The sequence below is a fragment of the Lissotriton helveticus genome, chromosome 3_2, assembly GCF_964261635.1.
Source record: "Lissotriton helveticus chromosome 3_2, aLisHel1.1, whole genome shotgun sequence".
Taxonomy (NCBI): Eukaryota; Metazoa; Chordata; class Amphibia; order Caudata; family Salamandridae; genus Lissotriton; species Lissotriton helveticus.
The window spans coordinates 359,910,920-359,930,023 of record NC_136062.1 but is presented as its reverse complement, the minus strand read 5'-3'; the positions used below and the strand labels follow the sequence as shown (position 1 = coordinate 359,930,023).

Below are 19,104 nucleotides of genomic sequence, written 5' to 3'. Positions count from 1 at the left end.
CAGACAATTCATATCGTCTTGTTTTGGACTACAGACACCTTAACTCATGTTTCAAAACATTTGCGGTACAAAACTCGCATAGTGCTGCACTAATGAAAAACATAGTGCGCAAAAAATACAAAACCACATTAGACATTTCTAATGGATTCTTTTGTCAAAATATAGCACCAGAAAGCAGATATTTGACGGCGTTCTCAATAAATGGCACGCAAAAAAAATTCTGTCGTTTGCCCCAGGGGTTCAGGAACAGCCCAGGATTATTCTCAGCGAGAGTAACAGAATTACTACAAACATATGATGACGAGGCGTTATCTTATGTGGACGACATCTATCTAACAGATGATGACTTGGATACTCATTTGAAGAGAGTGAACACCATAATACTTGGGTTCGTAGCAGAGGGTTACAAATTCAACTTTAAAAAGTCAAGAATTGCCCATCTAACAGTCCTGTTTTTAGGATATGAACTATCAAGTGAAGGCAAAAGCCTGGCTGACAATTTCCTAGAGAAATGTGCTGTAATCCAAGCACCTAGAACACTGAAAAACTTACAATCAATTCTAGGCTTCCTAAATTTCGGAAGAACTTACATTATAAATTATGCAGAGAGAATTAAACCTCTCTATGATCTAATAAACCAGATTTTAAAAGAATCAATTGGACTCAAAAACACACAGAAATTTTGAGATCTTTACAAACAGATATGTTAGTTAAAACAAAATTACAAACACGTGACAACACACGCAACCTTGTTATTCGAGTCATCCCAGGAAGATGCGGATTCACATACCTGACCTCTAATGAGGGAGAGAAGGTACCAATAGCATACAAATCACATTTGTACACAGAAGCTGAAAAAAGGTTCAGCATTAAGGAAAACATTGTTCATGCGGTTCAAACAGCTGTAGCAAAAGAAAAATACCAAGCAGACGGTAGACAGGTTACAGTCAGAACAGCAGAATCCGCTTTTGAGGCATTAACAACACCATGTAATTTACCAACAACTGCACTAAATCCGGAATGGATACTGTTAGACGGGGACCTGGAGGGTCGGCCGAGCACAGTGATCGCACAGACAGGTAACTTCCCCCCCACAGATGGACACCACACAAAGATCAGGGTAACACCTTTTATAGGCACTTCTGGTAGTAGAGTGGTACGATACAAGGCGATCAGGACACGATGATCCTCTCAATTCTAGTCTCTAGTAAGGGAAGGGGATAGTGGGACAGTCTTGGTACCCACGGGTACGGAGGTGTAACGGTGATAGCTCACAATCCTCGAGCTCGGTGTTCGGATGGGTCAGACCGCGGCAGCGCCGGCAGGTCCCGAAGAGGTCGTAGGTGGCAACGGGCCGCGGCAGCGCCAGCAGGTCCCAACGAGGATGAAGGTTACAACGGGCCGCGGCAGCGCCAGCAGGTCCCACGAAAATGCAGGTTGCAACGGGCCGCGGCAGCGCCAGCAGGTCCCACGAGGATGAAGGTTACAACGGGCCGCGGCAGCGCCAGCAGGTCCCACGAGGATGAAGGTTGCAGAGGGCCGCGGCAGCGCCAGCAGGTCCCACGAGGACGAAGGTTGCAGAGGGCCGCGGCAGCGCCAGCAGGCAGGACAATGGTTCACAAGGCAGGGCTGTGGCAGCGCCAGCAGTCCGTCAAGGATGAGTTCGTCGCGGTGTCTCTCGACTCCAGGATACAACTGCCTTCCTGTCCTGGGGCGGCCTCAGTTATAGGTCTGGCGCCCTTTGATGTCCGGACCCTCGCTCTTGGAGGTCGGGAGGTCTGGGATGAGGGAGTCCAGACACCCAGCAGGGGGGTGGAGCCAGCGCCCGAGGAGGCTGGGGGTGCTCGGCACCTGGCGGGGGAGAGCCATCGACACTTCTTACTCCCATTGACCTGCCAAGTGGTCCGTTCACCTCCTGGGTGGAGGGTGGTGCCGGGATGTCGGGGCCTGGCCAGGCCCAGGGTTGGGGTCGGGCTGAGGCCGCGCGGCCGCGTGGTGCCGTGTCCAAGATGGCGGCTGGGCCGGGCAATGGTGCTGACGGTGGCCCGGGCCCTGTCCTGCGGGGAGGGAGCGAGCCCTTCATGTGGCCTGTCCAACATGCGTCCCCCCCAGCTGAAGGCGGGGAGAGTCACCCATCTTCTTGGGGACTTTCCTCGTCGAGGCGGAAAAAGCGGGACAGGCCATCCGCGTTGGCGTGGTCTTGGCCAGGGCGATGCTCCACAGTGAAGTCCATCCCCTGCAGGGAGATGGACCATCGCAATAGTTTGGGGTTCTCCCCCCGCATCTGCATGAGCCATTGCAGGGGCCGATGATCTGTCTGTACCCGGAAATGGGTTCCGAAGAGGTACGGACGGAGCTTCTTGAGGGCCCATACCACTGCGAAGGCCTCTCGCTCAATGGTGCTCCAGCGCTGTTCTCGGGGCAGTAGGCGTCTGCTGATGAAGGCCACGGGTTGGTCCACTCCTTCGGGGTTCAGTTGGGAGAGGACGGCCCCAATACCATGGTCGGAGGCATCGGTCTGCACGATGAACTCGCGGCTGTAGTCGGGGGCCTGGAGCACCGGAGCGGTGCACATGGCGGCCTTCAGCGCCTCGAAGGCCGCGTGACAGTCGGGAGTCCAGTTGACTCTTTTTGGGTGGTTCTTAGACGTGAGTTCCGTGAGGGGCCCCACAATGCTGCCATAGTCCTTCACGAACCGCCGGTAGTATCCGGTGAGCCCCAGGAAGGCTCGGACCTCGGTTTGTGTTTCGGGGGGTTGCCAGGACTGAATGGCAGCTACCTTGAGTTGGAGGGGGGCCACCAGACCGCTCCCCACTTGGTGTCCGTGGTAGGTCACGGACCCCTGGCCGATTTGGCACTTGCTGGCCTTTATGGTGAGGCCGGCCTGTTGGAGGGCCTGCAGGACCGCTCTGAGGTGGTGGAGGTGGTCGGCCCAGTGGCGGCTGTATACCGCGATGTCGTCCAGGTAGGCGGCGCTGAATTCTTCGAGGCCCGCCAATACCTGGTTCACCAGTCTTTGAAAGGTGGCTGGAGCGTTCTTCATGCCGAAGGGCATCACTCTGAAATGGTAGTGCCCGTCCGGGGTGGAGAAAGCGGAACGTTCTTGGGCCCTGGGGGTGAGGCCGATCTGCCAGTAGCCCGCTGTCAGGTCAAAGATGCTTAGGTAGCGGGCTGCCCCCATGCGGTCGACTAGTTCATCTGCTCGGGGGATAGGGTGAGCGTCGGTTCGGGTGACCGCGTTCAGCCCCCGATAGTCGATGCAGAATCGGAGCTCCGGCGTGGTGCCCGGTGCCGCGGCCTTGGGGACCAGGACGACAGGGCTGGCCCAGGGACTGTCCGAAGGCTCGATGACCCCGAGGGCGAGCATCTTGGAGACTTCTTCTTGGATGCATGTACGTACCTGATCTGGTACTCGGTACGCCCGGTGCCGGACAGGAGGACTGTCCCCCGTGTCCACGTCGTGCAGGCACCAGGAGGTGACTCCGGGTGCGAGGGAGAACAGGTTTGCGAACGGCAGCAGGAGGGCCCGGCAATCTTGACGCTGCTCTGGGGTCAGGGCCTCGGAGAGTCGGACCCCGTCCACCGAGCCATCTCTTTCCCGAGTCCTCAGTAGGTCAGGGAGGGGCTCGGAGTCTCCTTCTGTGCCACTGTCGGTCGCCAACAGCAGGCTGAGCTCTGAGCGCATGAAGTGGGGTTTGAGCCTGTTGGCGTGGAGGACCCGGAGGGGGTTCCGGGGGGACTCCAGGTCGATGAGCTAGGTGACTGGACTCCTGCGCTCGATCACCTTGAAGGGCCCCGTCCATTTGTCTTGCAAGGCACACGGTTCGATGGGGGACATCACCCATACCTGCTGACCCGGTTCAAACTCGATGGAGGAGGCATGTTGGTCGTACCACTTCTTCATGTCCTCCTGACTGGCCTCCAGATTGGCTTTAGCGATCTCCCTGAATTTCCGGGTCTGATTTCGGAGGGTCAGGAGGTATTTGTAGACGTCCGGAGGGGTCTTTAGGGGGGCCATTTCCCATTCCTCCTTCACTCGGCTGAGAGGCCCGCGAACGGGGTGTCCGTACAGGAGTTCGAAGGGGCTGAAGCCGAGGGACTTCTGGGGGACTTCTCGGTAGGCGAAGAGGAGGCACGGTAGTAGCACGTCCCACTGGCGGCGTAGGGGTTCTTCCAGCCCCATGATCATCCCCTTGAGGGTGCGGTTGAACCGCTCGACCAGTCCGTTCCCCTGGGGGTGATAGGGGGTGGTGAAGCGGTAAGTGACTCCGCACTGCTGCCAGAGGGATTTTATATACTTTGATATAAAGTTCGTACCGCTGACGACTTCCCGGGGGAAGCCCACTCGAGAGAAGATCCCCATCAAGGCTCGACCCACTACTGGGGCTGTTATAGTACGGAGGGGGACTGCCTCCGGATAGCGGGTGGCGTGGTCCACCAGGACCAGGATGAAGCGATGCCCCTGTGCTGTTCGGGGGTCCAGGGGCCCCACAATGTCTATTCCCACCCTTTCGAACGGGGTGGTCACCACGGGGAATGGTTGTAGGGGTGCCTTGAGTTTGCGGCCGCTCTTCCCGCCGGCCTGGCAGGTTGGGCAGGACCGGCAATGGTTGGAGACGTCATTTCTCATTTTGGGCCAAACAGGTTCAACAGGAAGTCTCTGAAGTGGAGGGGCACCACCAGCACTCGCCCGGCCCCTAGTTCTGCGATTTTCTGCTCGCTGTACAAGAGATCATTGTCCCAATAAACCCAGTGGGCCCCGGTGGTGTCTCCTTGGCTCTGGGCGAGCGCTTGCTGTCGCAATCCCTCGAGGGAGGGGCAGGTCTTTTGCTCCTGCCGGAATTGTTCCTGGGTGGGCCCCCCTTCTTGACGCCACTGAGCCAGGTCGGGAAGCTCGGGGGGCTGTGTGGACCCCTCTGTGGTGGGGTCCGGGTGGTCGGTCTGGAGGAAGTCTTCTTCTGGGGTGATCGAGGGCGGAGGTGCTGCCCATTCTGGTTCTTCTGGTCTAGGGATGGTGCGGGTGGCCATGGACCGGGTGGTTACGCAGTCCCAGTCCGGGAGACCCAGCATCCCCAGATGCTCTCTTCTTTCTACAGCGGCCCACGGGGAGCTCTCGAGATCGTTCCCCAGGAGGCAGTCCACGGGGGCATCGTCGCGGACAGTTACTTTCAGCATGCCGGACACTCCTCCCCATTCGAAGGGGACGCAGGCCATCCGACACAGGCTCTCCGAGTTATCTGCCGATCGGACGGGGCAAAGTAAGTTTGGTAGGATTTGTTCTGGGGTCACCAGGTGACAACGGACGGCCGTCACACTGGCCCCGGTGTCACGCAGGGCCTCGGCCTTGCGCCCATTGATGCTCACCCATTGGCTGTACTTCCGAGTGTTGGCGGGCAGGGGAGTCCGCGGGACCATGTCTCTTCCTCCCAGGCATGCCAGGGTCATGGCGGCGGGTTCCCACTCGAACTGCTCCGACTCATAGGTCTCCGTGTCTTCGGAGACTTGTTCTTCTCCCAGGGCGGCGGCCGCCATCTGGCGGGGCCCGGGGACCTGGTTCTTCGGGCAGGTCGGGTCACTGGCATAGTGGCCGACTCGCTGGCATCGATGACACGTCACGTTAGCTCGGAACCCCGGGCGCATCGGGGGGTTTCCCCGGCCTGCTGGGGCCGGGGTGGCGTCAGTGGGCGCGGCCGGGACGGCGTCTCTGCCCCGGCCCGGGCCTCCTCCTCCTCCTCGGGGACGATGATGACCTTGGTTGGTTCTGTTCTGCTCATTCGGCCCACTCCGGGCCACTCGGGTGCTCTCCCACCGGTCAGCCTCGGTGGCGAGCTGCCGGGGTTCAGTCAATTTACTGTCGAGGAGGTGCTGCCTGAGCTCGACGAAGCAGTTGTTGGAGAGGTGCTCCCACACAATGAGATTGAAGAGTTGTTCGTAAGTGGTTACGTTGTTACCCTTGATCCACCCCTCGAAGGCTCGGCTGAAATAGTTCACGTATTCCAACCACGTTGTACCTGGGATCCGGGTGCAGTTGCGGAACCTCTGGCGGTACATTTCGGGTGTAAGCCCATATCGACTGAGGAGGGCGGCCTTCATGTGGTCATAGGACGTCATTTGATGGTCCGGAAGCTGCAGCAGGGCATCACGACCCTCGTTGACGAATCTCCCCCATAGACCGGCTCCCCAGTCACTTCGAGCGACCCGGTGGGCGGTCATGGCAATCTCATAGGCCTTGAACCACTGCTGTATGTCGTCGTTCCGGTGATATTCTCGGACCACATCCTTGGGGATGTGGACCTTCTGCTCGGTAGGACCCGGGGAGTGCGGTTGCTCGGGCACCCCTAGGTTTTTGTTCAGTTTGCGTATTTCTATCTCCGCTAGTTTGCACTCGTGCTCGTATGCCAGTCTTTTTTCTTCGAGGTCTCTCTGTCTCTGTTTTTCCTCTCGCTCTTCTCTGAGCCGTAAGTGTTCTAAGTTTATTTTTTGTTCCGCCAGTTTCAATTCTCCGTCTAATCTGAGTCGTGCCAAGTCTAACTCGTGTAATCTATTTTTTTCCCGCTCTTGGATCTCTTCACGGGAAGGGCCTGTTCTCCGTTCCTCCGTCCGGGTGGTGTTGACTTCCGGGGCTGCGGGGTCCCGGGGGGGTTGCGGTATTTGTCTCTGTCCAGGCCTCTAGGGCGTTTTTGAAGTCTTCTTTTGTGCTTAGCCCGGTGGTAGCAATGCCTAAGTCCATGCAAAATTGTTTGAGCTCTCGGTGGTTGTATTCTTCCACCTTTTCCATCTGGAACTTCTCCGCCGATCCGCTCTCTTTGGTCGTCATTGTGGTTTTAGTCGTAGGGTGAGTTACTGTCTGTACGGTACGCGTTGGTTCGGATCGCGCCGCTAGCCACCAATGTTAGACGGGGACCTGGAGGGTCGGCCGAGCACAGTGATCGCACAGACCGGTAACTTCCCCCCCACAGATGGACACCACACAAAGATCAGGGTAACACCTTTTATAGGCACTTCTGGTAGTAGAGTGGTACGATACAAGGCGATCAGGACACGATGATCCTCTCAATTCTAGTCTCTAGTAAGGGAAGGGGGTAGTGGGACAGTCTTGGTACCCACGGGTACGGAGGTGTAACGGTGATAGCTCACAATCCTCGAGCTCGGTGTTCGGATGGGTCAGACCGCGGCAGCGCCGGCAGGTCCCGAAGAGGTCGTAGGTGGCAACGGGCCGCGGCAGCGCCAGCAGGTCCCAACGAGGATGAAGGTTACAACGGGCCGCGGCAGCGCCAGCAGGTCCCACGAGAATGCAGGTTGAAACGGGCCGCGGCAGCGCCAGCAGGTCCCACGAGGATGAAGGTTGCAGAGGGCCGAGGCAGCGCCAGCAGGTCCCACGAGGACGAAGGTTGCAGAGGGCCGCGGCAGCGCCAGCAGGCAGGACAATGGTTCACAAGGCAGGGCTGTGGCAGCGCCAGCAGTCCGTCAAGGATGAGTTCGTCGCGGTGTCTCTCGACTCCAGGATACAACTGCCTTCCTGTCCTGGGGCGGCCTCAGTTATAGGTCTGGCGCCCTTTGATGTCCGGACCCTCGCTCTTGGAGGTCGGGAGGTCTGGGATGAGGGAGTCCAGACACCCAGCAGGGGGGTGGAGCCAGCGCCCGAGGAGGCTGGGGGTGCTCGGCACCTGGCGGGGGAGAGCCATCGACACTTCTTACTCCCATTGACCTGCCAAGTGGTCCGTTCACCTCCTGGGTGGAGGGTGGTGCCGGGATGTCGGGGCCTGGCCAGGCCCAGGGTTGGGGTCGGGCTGAGGCCGCGCGGCCGCGTGGTGCCGTGTCCAAGATGGCGGCTGGGCCGGGCAATGGTGCTGACGGTGGCCCGGGCCCTGTCCTGCGGGGAGGGAGCGAGCCCTTCATGTGGCCTGTCCAACAGATACAATGGGTAAATTCTGTTGCTACAGACAAAGTAAAATACTATTTTGACCCGGAAATGAAAGAATTAAAATATCTAGAATATGAGAGAGAATACCCTCTGCCAATCGACATTCTGCCTTTACGACAGTACGCCTGTGTAATATATACAGACGGTCATGCTCAACCCTCAGTTTGGGGAGAGCTGGCTTACATCGCCACATGCGAAATTGTAAAAGAAGTGTGGCGCGGAGGTAAATTAAGACCTCTACTTACAAAAACACACTCAGTGGAAAATAATTCAGAACAACAAACTGAAATAATGGCATTAAAAATGGCGCTAGATAATGCCGATCGCGAATTCCCGACACTTATTGTGTGCGATTCGTATTACTGCGTCAAATCATACAATAACGATTTGCAGAAATGGATTCAAAACGGTTACAAAGATGACACAGGTGCCACAATAAAGCAGAAAGCGCTTTGGGAACAATTAGTTCTTTTAAAGAAAGAACTACCAAAAACTCACGTGATACATTCACTGAGTCATCAGCGTGATGGCGTTCACGTTGCAGGGAATTCATTGGCTGAGACAGCCACAGCGGTAGCAACTAAACCGGCCTCCGTAGCTACAAAAAAGCGTACAGTAAAACAAATTGACGGTGAAACTGTGCTGGCGGTGAAAACGTCATCAAAAGGCGACTGCTCAGCGCTACCGATCAATTATCCACTCAATTATACATACATAATCGATGCAAACTCAGTCCCTTTTGCTCGAATCCCTGGAGTGGGGGATAGAGTAATTCCAAACACGGACAGGAGAGGCTTGTTAATAGCAGACGCACATATGGGTGAGGGTCTCAGACACCTTAAGCAAAAAGATTCTCTGGAAGAATTACAATGAGTGTACTGGTGGCCAGGCATGAGCCTGCATCATCACATTTTTGTAAAAAACTGCCCAGACTGCAATAGAGATCGCAGTGGCGAGCGAGGAGGACTATTGCCATGGCATTTCGCTCCAGATAAACAACAACAATAAGAAAGTACCCTTCATGAAAAAAGCGTTATATTAACATAAAAAGACTAATTTTCACTTATAATGTAGACCCCAGCGCTCGGCTGACATCTGGACTGTTATAAAAGGATTTGCAAGTCTATAATGGCATATACGCTAGGAGCATGCTACGTTTTGACTAATGTATTCCCTTTAGCCGTCAAGCTTATGGGGAAGCATGGCCAAATGAGCATTGCATAGCGGGACTCTTCTCACTTCCTTCCTGAGGGATACGGGATGGTGTAAAGAAAAAACCAAGACATAAAGCAATCTATAACGGAAAAGGTATTAGGTTCGGGAGCTGGGTGGGTCAAACATTTAATAAGTGTCCAACGTAGTCTAAATAACCTGCCAAGGAATTCTCTGAAAGGGTTCAGTCCGTACGAACTATTGTTCGGGACTAGAATGATGATCCAAGATCTTGATAGTCAGACTTCAGTGGTTAAAGACAAAAGCTTTGATATCAAAGATAGTTTGGCTATTTTGCAGGACTTAAATGAAACAAGAAAAGACCTGAGCAACATAAAGTTGAAACAACAGCCAACAACCACTGAAGAAAAACCACCTGTCCCAGCAAGGCCTGTCTGGATTCCAAAAGTCGGGGATCTGGTCAGAGAAAAGATCGCGGTAAAGAAGGAATTTGGGCCTTCTTACAGAAAAGCAGTTCCTGTCTTGTCTATCAACGGGACAAGATCAGTAGTACTACCGCCCCTTGCTGGTAAAAAGGAGAACCGAGTCATATCCATCGACCTGGTAAAACCACAATCATGTGGCCGATAACAAACAGTAGGCCAAGTGGACTCCCAAAAAGTAGCAGAACACCAATGTTTGCTACGAACACAGAGGTTCAAACTGAAAGACTGATCACATTTGGAAAATCTACAGTGAAACAACAAGGACTATGCAACAAAGCAATGGAACTTGAACCTCTTAAAACCCAAATCAAAGCTTTTCATCAAGAAACAACAACCTATGATGATGTAACTACAGACTTTGCTAATGAAACAAAGCAAAATCCAAAAGCAATTGACAGAACAGCATCCGGCTACTTCATCAACTTCAATGATTCATCTGAAGATCTGAGTGAACCTAAGAAACAGCCATCAACAAAAACTTTTAAAGATAAAGCTAAGGAACTTTTTCAACAGCTGAAAGAAACCTATCTGATTTCTCCATGGATTGAATTTTGGGTGGCCTTCGGTGCATTTATCCTCATTCTTTGGCTCATCATGGTACTATGCTTGGGACATTTCATTGAAGGAAAATATGCTAAAATGGACACAGCAAGCCAGAAAATCAACTTGGTCCTTAAACCACACACATCTTCACACATTGAGAAAAGAGAACTTTCTTCAGTAAACTTCACAGCCAATCCTATACCAGGCGGTGTAGCATGGGACAAAACTGATTATGAAATCTATGGTCCGGTTGAAATCCTGAAGTATCCACACCAATTCAAGATCTCATTGGGTGACTTTGTAAAACCAAGCACATTTGCTGATGATTGGGACTTTGAAAGTATTAATGATATGATGTCTGATCTTGTGATGTCTGCTAAATTCACAGAACATGATTATTTGCAGGGTTCGTCTAATTATGATTAGATGTTCTGCTACAACCATTATGGTAACCATTATCTACATAAATCTGCACAACCTAGAAATGTTTTAAATTATAACCAATGGGAACATTGTGCTACTCCTCCAAAAGATAGCTCGAAAACATTTTTTGATAAATATTCATACTTTTCTGGGTTTAACACAAGTAATGCAGAAACATTTTATTTCAAATTGTCAAATAAGACCGGTATGAAGACCATGCTTACAAACACAAAATTGATATATTCCGATTCATTTTTTGAGCAAATGAATACATTTGGGTTTGATTTCTGGAACAATAATATTGAAGCAAAAACTGTTTGGGGTACAAGAGATTGGCAAGTACAAGGTATAGAATCATTGTTTAGAGCCTGCATGATCCCAGAACAAATTATATTTTTGAACGACACTATTCAACAGACTACCTGTCTTGGCTTAGCCAAAATCAAAGATTTGAACAAACCGTCTATTCCAAAGCCAACAGTGGACAGTAACAGCTCTATAGATGTTGAGATAGACGTAAACCATATTTTAAACCAAAACAGAACACATCCTGAATGGAAAAAATGGTTGATCTGGCCCACAGATACAAATAACTGTCAAGACAGATTCCTGAACAAAGTACAGGGGTTCACATTGACTAGGCCAGACCCTAGATATCCTCAAAGACAACATCCAGGGATAGTAACCACCTACAGCGTGGGCAAGCTCTGCCTTCAATGGCTACAAACGTCCACACTGGCTGAAATTAAGCAACACCTAACTTTACTTACAGAAGATGCTGACTTGTGTGATTTTATTATGGGACCACGCAAACAGCGTCAAAAACGTTTCATAGCGGCCTCTATATATGCAGCTTATAACGAAGTCTGGAAAGCAACTCAAATTGAGACAGCAGAAAAAATACGGGAAATTGACCGTATAAATTTGGAAAAATCACTTTCTGTTGTGGACAATGGGTTAATGACTCTGTCCTCCAGAATATATTCACTGGACAGTATTGTATCTTCAGCAATCGATATAATATCGCAAGACTTACTGATGTTACAACACGGTCAGTCCCAATTGCGTTCTATTGTACAGCTTGGCTGGACGTTACAGAATCTGCGTTCTGGCTATGTGCCTTGGCGTTTAATCAACACAACGTCATTATTTAATATCTTTAACCTTACTGATAAACAAATCAGTTTGGCACAGAAGGGTGCTGACTATACAATTCTGAGCATTGAAAAACTTGAGAGATTACCATTGACAATGTCAGAACGACCTGTCATTGAATGGATAATACATGGAATAATAAATATTCCGATAACTACTTTCCAGTTTCAATTCTGCCAAAAATATATACAGGCAGGCCAGTATGAAAGGTTGGGTAAAGGGTACATTAAGTCAATATGGAACTTGCCCTATACACACGAATGTGTCAGTAATAAAGGCCAGAAAGTGTTTCTCAGTGGCGATAATTGTGCAAGATCACTGAGCGGTACACTTCTGTGTCAGGGTATTAGCTTGCATGGAGCCTGTGAAGGGACTTCAAATAACCTTTCATGTTACCAGCTAGGCACACCTGCAACACGAATAGAACCATTCTTTAGGAGACTCTCGAACGGGAGTTACATTCTAATAGTAGATCGCAGATGTTGTAGTTTGCTGCCCGGAAAACCTTATCTCATAACCGTGACTAGGAAGGTCATGTGCTGTGAACGAGTATTGTTCCCTAACGATTCTCCAGACAGGGAGGCAAGGTTATGGTCGGATTTGAAAATTGCTTCTATTCGAATTGATACTTTAAGCAGAATGAAGACTGTGCTCCTACAGACGCCGACCAGGCTAACGTCATCAAAAGAAACGTATGATCTCCAAGTTGCAAGGACAACGGCAGAGATTCATTCATTGTTATCAACTAATTCCCCCATACATTTCGCAGAAATACTGAACGAAATCTTAAATATTTCTGATACCAGTGGTGTCTTATGTGTATTTAAGACAGTGTTTTCAGGAGCTTTAACACCATTCAAAGCCATCCTGGGTATTTTTCCGGACTTTGTCCATTCAATTTTTGGCGGACTTCCTCTCCTTTTGGGACTAGTGGCAGGCTTCCTATTTTTTATCCTGTTATTTCGCTATGGCAAACCATGTCACAGACAAAACAGCTGCGACATGGGAAGAAATGATCCTAGCCATTGGCTACCGGGACCGCATAACTAAAGTCCTTGGACTAGCACGGCTTCGGGACCTGAACATGACTTGGTTTCTTTCATTTAGACCAATGTGGCAAAGTTGTGTTATGCCCGTATTAAGGTGCTTGCTATGCGGCGATGAATGCGTGTTGGACACCTGTCTGGCACTACAATCGGATGTGCCAATGGACGCAGATACCTTGTTGGGTCCGGTAACGGCTCATGCATTGTGCTGTCCCCAGCGGCTACCAATCCTGATGAGGGCATTCGTGGAGACTTCACCACTACGATTGAGGGGTAGTGAAGTACAAGATGAAAGCAGCATCGATCAGGTACGACCTTCAGTCAGCTATGCTGATCAAAACATCAATGGAGGCAATCATGCTCAGGCTCATGAATGCATGGTAACAACTTTTTCCGAGTTAGTGGAACTTACGCAAGAAGCTGTTGACAGTTTTTTCAACAGTCTAAATGATATGATGTTTTCACCAGAACAGCAGGAATAACTTTGAGCAAACTAGCACTTGGAGTTCCCTACATCCTGAATTTGGCCTTCAACTTTTTAAAAATAAGCGATATGAAAAATTTTCTGATCAGTTTGTTCAGACTACAAGAACCTTTTTCCCCAATTCCAAAATATTTACGATTTTTTGGGACACTTATCTTCTGCTTAAAGTAGACATTATTCTTAGAGAACTGAATTTCTATTTTAGGTAGTCACTAGACATTAGCTATCCTCTAGCACTCTCATACAAAACTTTATGATTGTGATGAAATGGTCTCGCATTTTTTTTCTGTATTAAGAGCCATTTCATGTGTGGTTTTCGCATTTATTCATGCTGAATTTAAAAATATGCGTTATATGTTTAGCATTTTTAGACTGCTTGTGCATATAGTACACGTGATAGTACATGTGATTGTGTTTCATATATTTCATAATTCCAATTTTCAGAATACATATGAATATATTTTGGGGTGGTACGGTATACACAAATGCTACTGATTTCACTATGCCTAGATTTGTAAATATGAACATAGTCTACGTGGAGTGGGTGTGATGTATTCCTATAGGTACTGTATCGATTCCCCTATTCCTGACCCTGGTTTGGTTAATAATTAACTAGCAGCCATCCAACGGTGCAAAAACCGTTATCTGATTAAGCCACACCACGGCACAGAAGCGCGTTATCTGATTAGGTCATAACGCATGCCATCTAATTAGACAAGCGATATTCCTCCAGCCCCTGATAAGGCATACGGAGTTCTCAAAACAAATCAAACCTACAGCGACCTGGGAAATTCCCATAGCCATTGTTTTGATTTCACCGAGAACTTCAGTAAAGAATGTGCGAACGAACCCGTTCATATGACATCCTTATTGGCGTATATATGTCCATCCTTACGTCAATCTCGGCACCTTTCAGGTATAAATATTACCGACATTGCCTTAAGCAAACACATGCGGTGGTGACGAGATTGGAGCAGCGAGACGTGCCGAGGAGCCCAGCAGAGAGCGAAGCCCACAGGCGCTGCCCCTCCTTCCTGACGCGCTGAGAAACGAGACGCTGCCTTTCTCCTGCTGAGAAATCCAGCTCCGGCGCTTCCAAGCAGCCCTCGCAGGCAGCTGGAATATCAAGACCTGGGATAAGAGATACCAGCCCTCCACCATTCTAGATCTCAGGTACAGAACTGAATAATCCCTTGCAGAGAATTCTCGAGTCAGTCCCTTGGCAAAACAAACTTAACTTAAACTGCTACTTATCTACCCCCGCATTAGGCTTAGGTCCGGTACACTGGGGTAGGCGTGGTTAGAAGCACCAGTTGAGTACGATTAGTCAAATGTATATATGTATGTATCTATTTTATCCATTTTAAAGTATCATATGGCTCAGAAACCATATCAATGCTTTTACAGTATTATTTTATAATTCTGTCTTTACTGTATGCACTTTACTTAACTATAAGTATTGCAATAATAGCGATTCATTTCTCTTGTATGAGAAAAGAGACTGATCAATAAATAACATATTTTATTGAACACGCCCGTCTCTTCCTTTTCTCTACAATCTGGTGAAACTAAGAATGCACTGAACTGACTGAGTAAAATAAGTTGTCTTTTGTTTTCACACGACTCTAGAGATACACTCTTGATTAGGGGAGAGCAAAGTTGTCATGTTCTATGGTTGTCAGAAACTAAATCCCTTCTTGTCTATCCAGGGAGGTTAAAATCCTTCTTGCCTATTTGAGAAAGTTTCTAGTGAACTCTGAGCTAGCTGGCAAACACAAAACTTTAAGTCTAATATCGTCGGTAGAAGACCTAGTTAACCTCTGCCCTAGGTCTATACTATTGAAGATATTATTCCAATACGCAGAGCCTATTGGGATAATAGGAACTACACTACAAGATGCGGGAGGAGAGGACAGGAGAGACGAAAGGAAGTGGACAATGTGGTTCAACAATATAACCGAAATAGATCAACAATTACACAATTACATCAAACAATCAGCAATACATTAGGAGAGGAGAGAAGGAGAGAGAAAAGTAGTGGTGGTTAGGGGAAGTGAGAAAGTGAGGGTAAGGGAAGAGACAATAAGGAGAGACGAAAAGAAGTCTGTCTAAAGACCGACTGGGTAGGTGACGACCAAGGAGGGAATCCATAGCCCATCTCCCCTATAGCTAAACTATGTAGCTCCATCGGGCATCAGACAAAATAGTTTAGTCTCAATACATTAAGAGAGGAGAGGAGGAGAGACATAACTAGAGGGAGACATTCAGGCGAGTTTGTCGTTTTGGATATGACAATTACTTGTATGGAAATGACAACTGATCCCTTACTTGGCGTCCTTCATCATAGCGAAATTCGGGTAGAGCCAATGCTTCCTTATAGTGAAGCTCTGTTTGACATTTTGTTGGGTCCGGGCTAAACCAGATACATGGGTCACTGTGAATCGCTCTATTTCTCACACACACTGTCCGACTCCCTTCGATCCAGCCATTCTCCTCCGCCATCCTACTCATTACAGCTTTTTGGCACAGCCCGATTCAGCCGCCAAAAATATCAGCTCTCTTCCTACTGTTCTTTCAGACAGAGAGTCAAGACAAATAAACACTTGTGGCAGCCATATTTTCTCCTCCACCACCTCTGCACTGCGATCCCTTAATACTTCTTGTGTCCTTGAACTTTTTTCCATGCATTGTGGGACTCACTGGCATACCTGTGCCCTCCTTTCCGGATGAGACCCTGAATGATCTTGCCCCGAAAATACAGGATGGGTAACAAGCTGTTAGACAAACCATGAACAGGATGACCTGCTCTAGTGTGCACTGTACCTATTGAACTGAATGTTCACAATTTTCAGACATTAATTATTTTCAAACATAATCATAATACCACGATATTGATTTACTGCATATCAGTGTTTACTGATTTTTTCTTACACAGATTCCTTACTTATTCATGTGCATGTTCATATATCATTTATATGTTATTACATCACATATACTAACAGTCCAACTTATTGAAAAATACCACTTCTTATTTCAATACATAAAAATTTCAAATTCTACAGTGATTCCATAATTGCTACTGAACCATATTTAATCTCTGGCCCAATGCATTTCGGAACGATGGTTCCTTCCTCAGGGGCAGTGTTCTGCAAATAAAGATTTACAATTACTCTACATATATACAATCACAGCTACATGCAATCGACTATTTACTTCTCTGGGGTCCACCACATCAATCAATTTAGTACTCAATACGTCATACAATACAATGATGTACGATACTATCACAGGCATTACCTATATTGTGCTATACTTGAAGATTCCTATGATTTCATTCAGATCTTTGATTAAGCCGCCAACAGTACTATCAACTGCTATATATACTGGAAACTAAAGTTCATAAAACACTGTTTGCAACACTTTCATGGCTTCATATGATGTCAATGCCTCTCGTAAATATTCCGTACAGTCCAACCTCTACTTAATCTCAGTGAACTAACTACTTGATTGAAGAAGCCTGTTATTTATTCATGTCAAAGCTACCATTTTTATACTAATTTAACCTGAAACCTTACTCTAACACTATGCGACTACAATGATCAAAAACTTACCGCCGCTTCAATCAACCTGTCTCTTCTTCGTAGGGGTGTGTATAAAAAGGATAGTCGGGTCGATTAATCTTTAGTGTCTGCACCTAGATACACAGTTGCCATTAGTCTACTTACAAGTTATATAGTTGCTAATAGCGTTTTCTTCTGAACTGCACACTCACCCGTCGTTAATGTAAACGGTGACTCTTCCTATGGGTGATAAAACTACTCCGGAGGCGAAGCTTTGTTTTCTATATCGTCCGATGCTAAAAGTGAACAAAGGACCGCTGATTATACTGGGACGTTGTTCAATGGTGGCATAACGGTGAAAAATTCAGTCTCGACTTACTTTAGATGTAACAGGACCCTTTTCGTTATACGTTCGCCCTTGGTGACAATTGCTCAGGTTGTGCAGCTTTTGGTTCGGGATAAACTGCTGCCAAAAGCAAACAAAGAACCGCTTGTTACGTCGCACTATCTTCCATTACTAAATATTTATCTCATTCCACCTAATCTGTACTCACACTTACTTAAAGTGTTGCACGACTCTTCTTAGTGTTCACTTCGTCCTTAGCGGTAAATACTGCCAGTACTTTGCTGTATCCTAGTGTTCGCGCCAAACGCCGAAAACTCCATTGCGACCAATTAATCAACATGTAACATCACGTGACTAAAGGATGCTGGGATATGTAGTTTAAAGGTGTATATAACGTATAGGACTTATAGGTGGCCCCGAATTCCGTCCATAAGTCATGATGCTTATGTTTATCATGCTAATACTACCCACTAATACACTTATTATTGACCTGAACAAGCTGTTAGACTAATCATTCAGTGTGGTGTAGATACCACTGACTCCGTACGCCGGGCTATGGCCTCTTCGGAGGCACTACATCGTTGTGACTGGTTGCGCACCTATGGGTTTTCGGAGTCTGTTCAAAACCCTAGAATGACATGCCCTTTGATGACACCCGTCTATTTTAACTGGGGTGGTGGAGTGGGCTAAAGAATGATGATGGATTAAACCCAGATCAGTTGACTGGGGGTGAGTGTATGATTTGATCATATGCTCCGTCCTTCATCCTCTTTGGTATCGCTTTGTTCGCCCTAAGTTGGCAGGGTATGCCCAGCTGTGGGTCCCTTGCTCACTTTGCCACTGGATTCAAGTTAGCATGGCTGAATAGCCAGAAACCTGTCCCAGGAGGCTTGTTTCCGGTCCAGGGATGACCTGGCTTGGCATTTCGGGCTGGACTGTTCCCATGAGACACAGGGTCAGAATGATTTGCATATGGCCATGTCTGAACTGGGGTGGTGGAGTGGGCTAAAGAATGATGATTGATTAAACCCAGATCAGTTGACTGGGGGTGAGTGTTTGATTTCCTCAAAGCTCCGTCCATCATCCACTTTGGTATCGCCCATCTTTTTGGTGCCCATGCCGACTCTGCATTACAGCAGTTTCTGGACAGTCGGGCGGTGAGGCCTCTTAATTCTTTTTACTCTCTACGTCCACCTTCCCAGCGGACATACTTCCTTAGCTTCCCACAAACTTAATTGTGGGACTCTCTATTTTCTCTCTGTTGAGCCATTAGATTATTTCTGCTTCCACTTCCTTTTAAACATTCCCCCTTCGGGGTTGGCACCTCGTGCGGTGTTCCTGCCTACGGCAGGTGTTTTTCCTTCTAACCATCAAAACAGCTGTTTATTTTAGTTTTTTTATTTGTGTTTGGTCTGTTTTGTGGCCCTAAGTGGGTTTTAATCCCTATGTTGTAGGGTTTTTTCTACATTCCAGGCTCTGTGCAGGTAATCATTATTATGGTATTTTGTACGGAGGCACTATTTCCTTGTTCCATGTTTCTCGTGGAACAAATTCTGTGTGCCTCATAGGCATTCCTGGGTGTTCTAATGGTTTTACAGTATCCCTTACAGGGGATTTTCTATTGTGCACTGAAACATGGTGCATATAGCTTATGCCTTGCACTTGCTCCCTATTGGGTGTTTATCTCGCACAGCCCCCATCTTCCAGTGCTCCTGACATGTTCTTCTTTCCCTAGCACTGTTTTAGGATGTGTGGTATAGTTCTCTCTCTGCGGTATCTTGTGCCCCTATCAGTGCATCTTTCACTACCTTAGCGGGTTGCTGTTCATATTCCTGAAGGGATGGCCTGGCAGTCCTTTTGTGGGCACCTATGGTGCTTGTTTGTTTAAAAAAATATATATAATATTAATAATAAACAGGACTTTGTTCACGTCCAATTCAATACTACACTCAGTCTGTCTGTCTA

At 48.4% G+C, this 19,104-nt stretch overlaps 1 protein-coding gene and 1 long non-coding RNA gene across 2 annotated transcripts in view; one reads left to right on the top strand and one right to left on the bottom strand.

Annotated features, from left to right (window-relative positions):
• ZDHHC13 (zDHHC palmitoyltransferase 13) overlaps positions 1 to 19,104 on the top strand; it is a 265,540-nt gene that overhangs the window by 53,239 nt on the left and 193,197 nt on the right. The window lies entirely within an intron of this gene.
• On the bottom strand, positions 16,170 to 17,487 carry LOC144826323 (uncharacterized). Its single transcript, XR_013609786.1, has 5 exons — positions 17,354 to 17,487; positions 17,173 to 17,259; positions 17,006 to 17,089; positions 16,845 to 16,927; positions 16,170 to 16,379 (listed from the first exon to the last, which is right to left on the bottom strand). It is a non-coding gene; the product is annotated as an uncharacterized LOC144826323 (long non-coding RNA).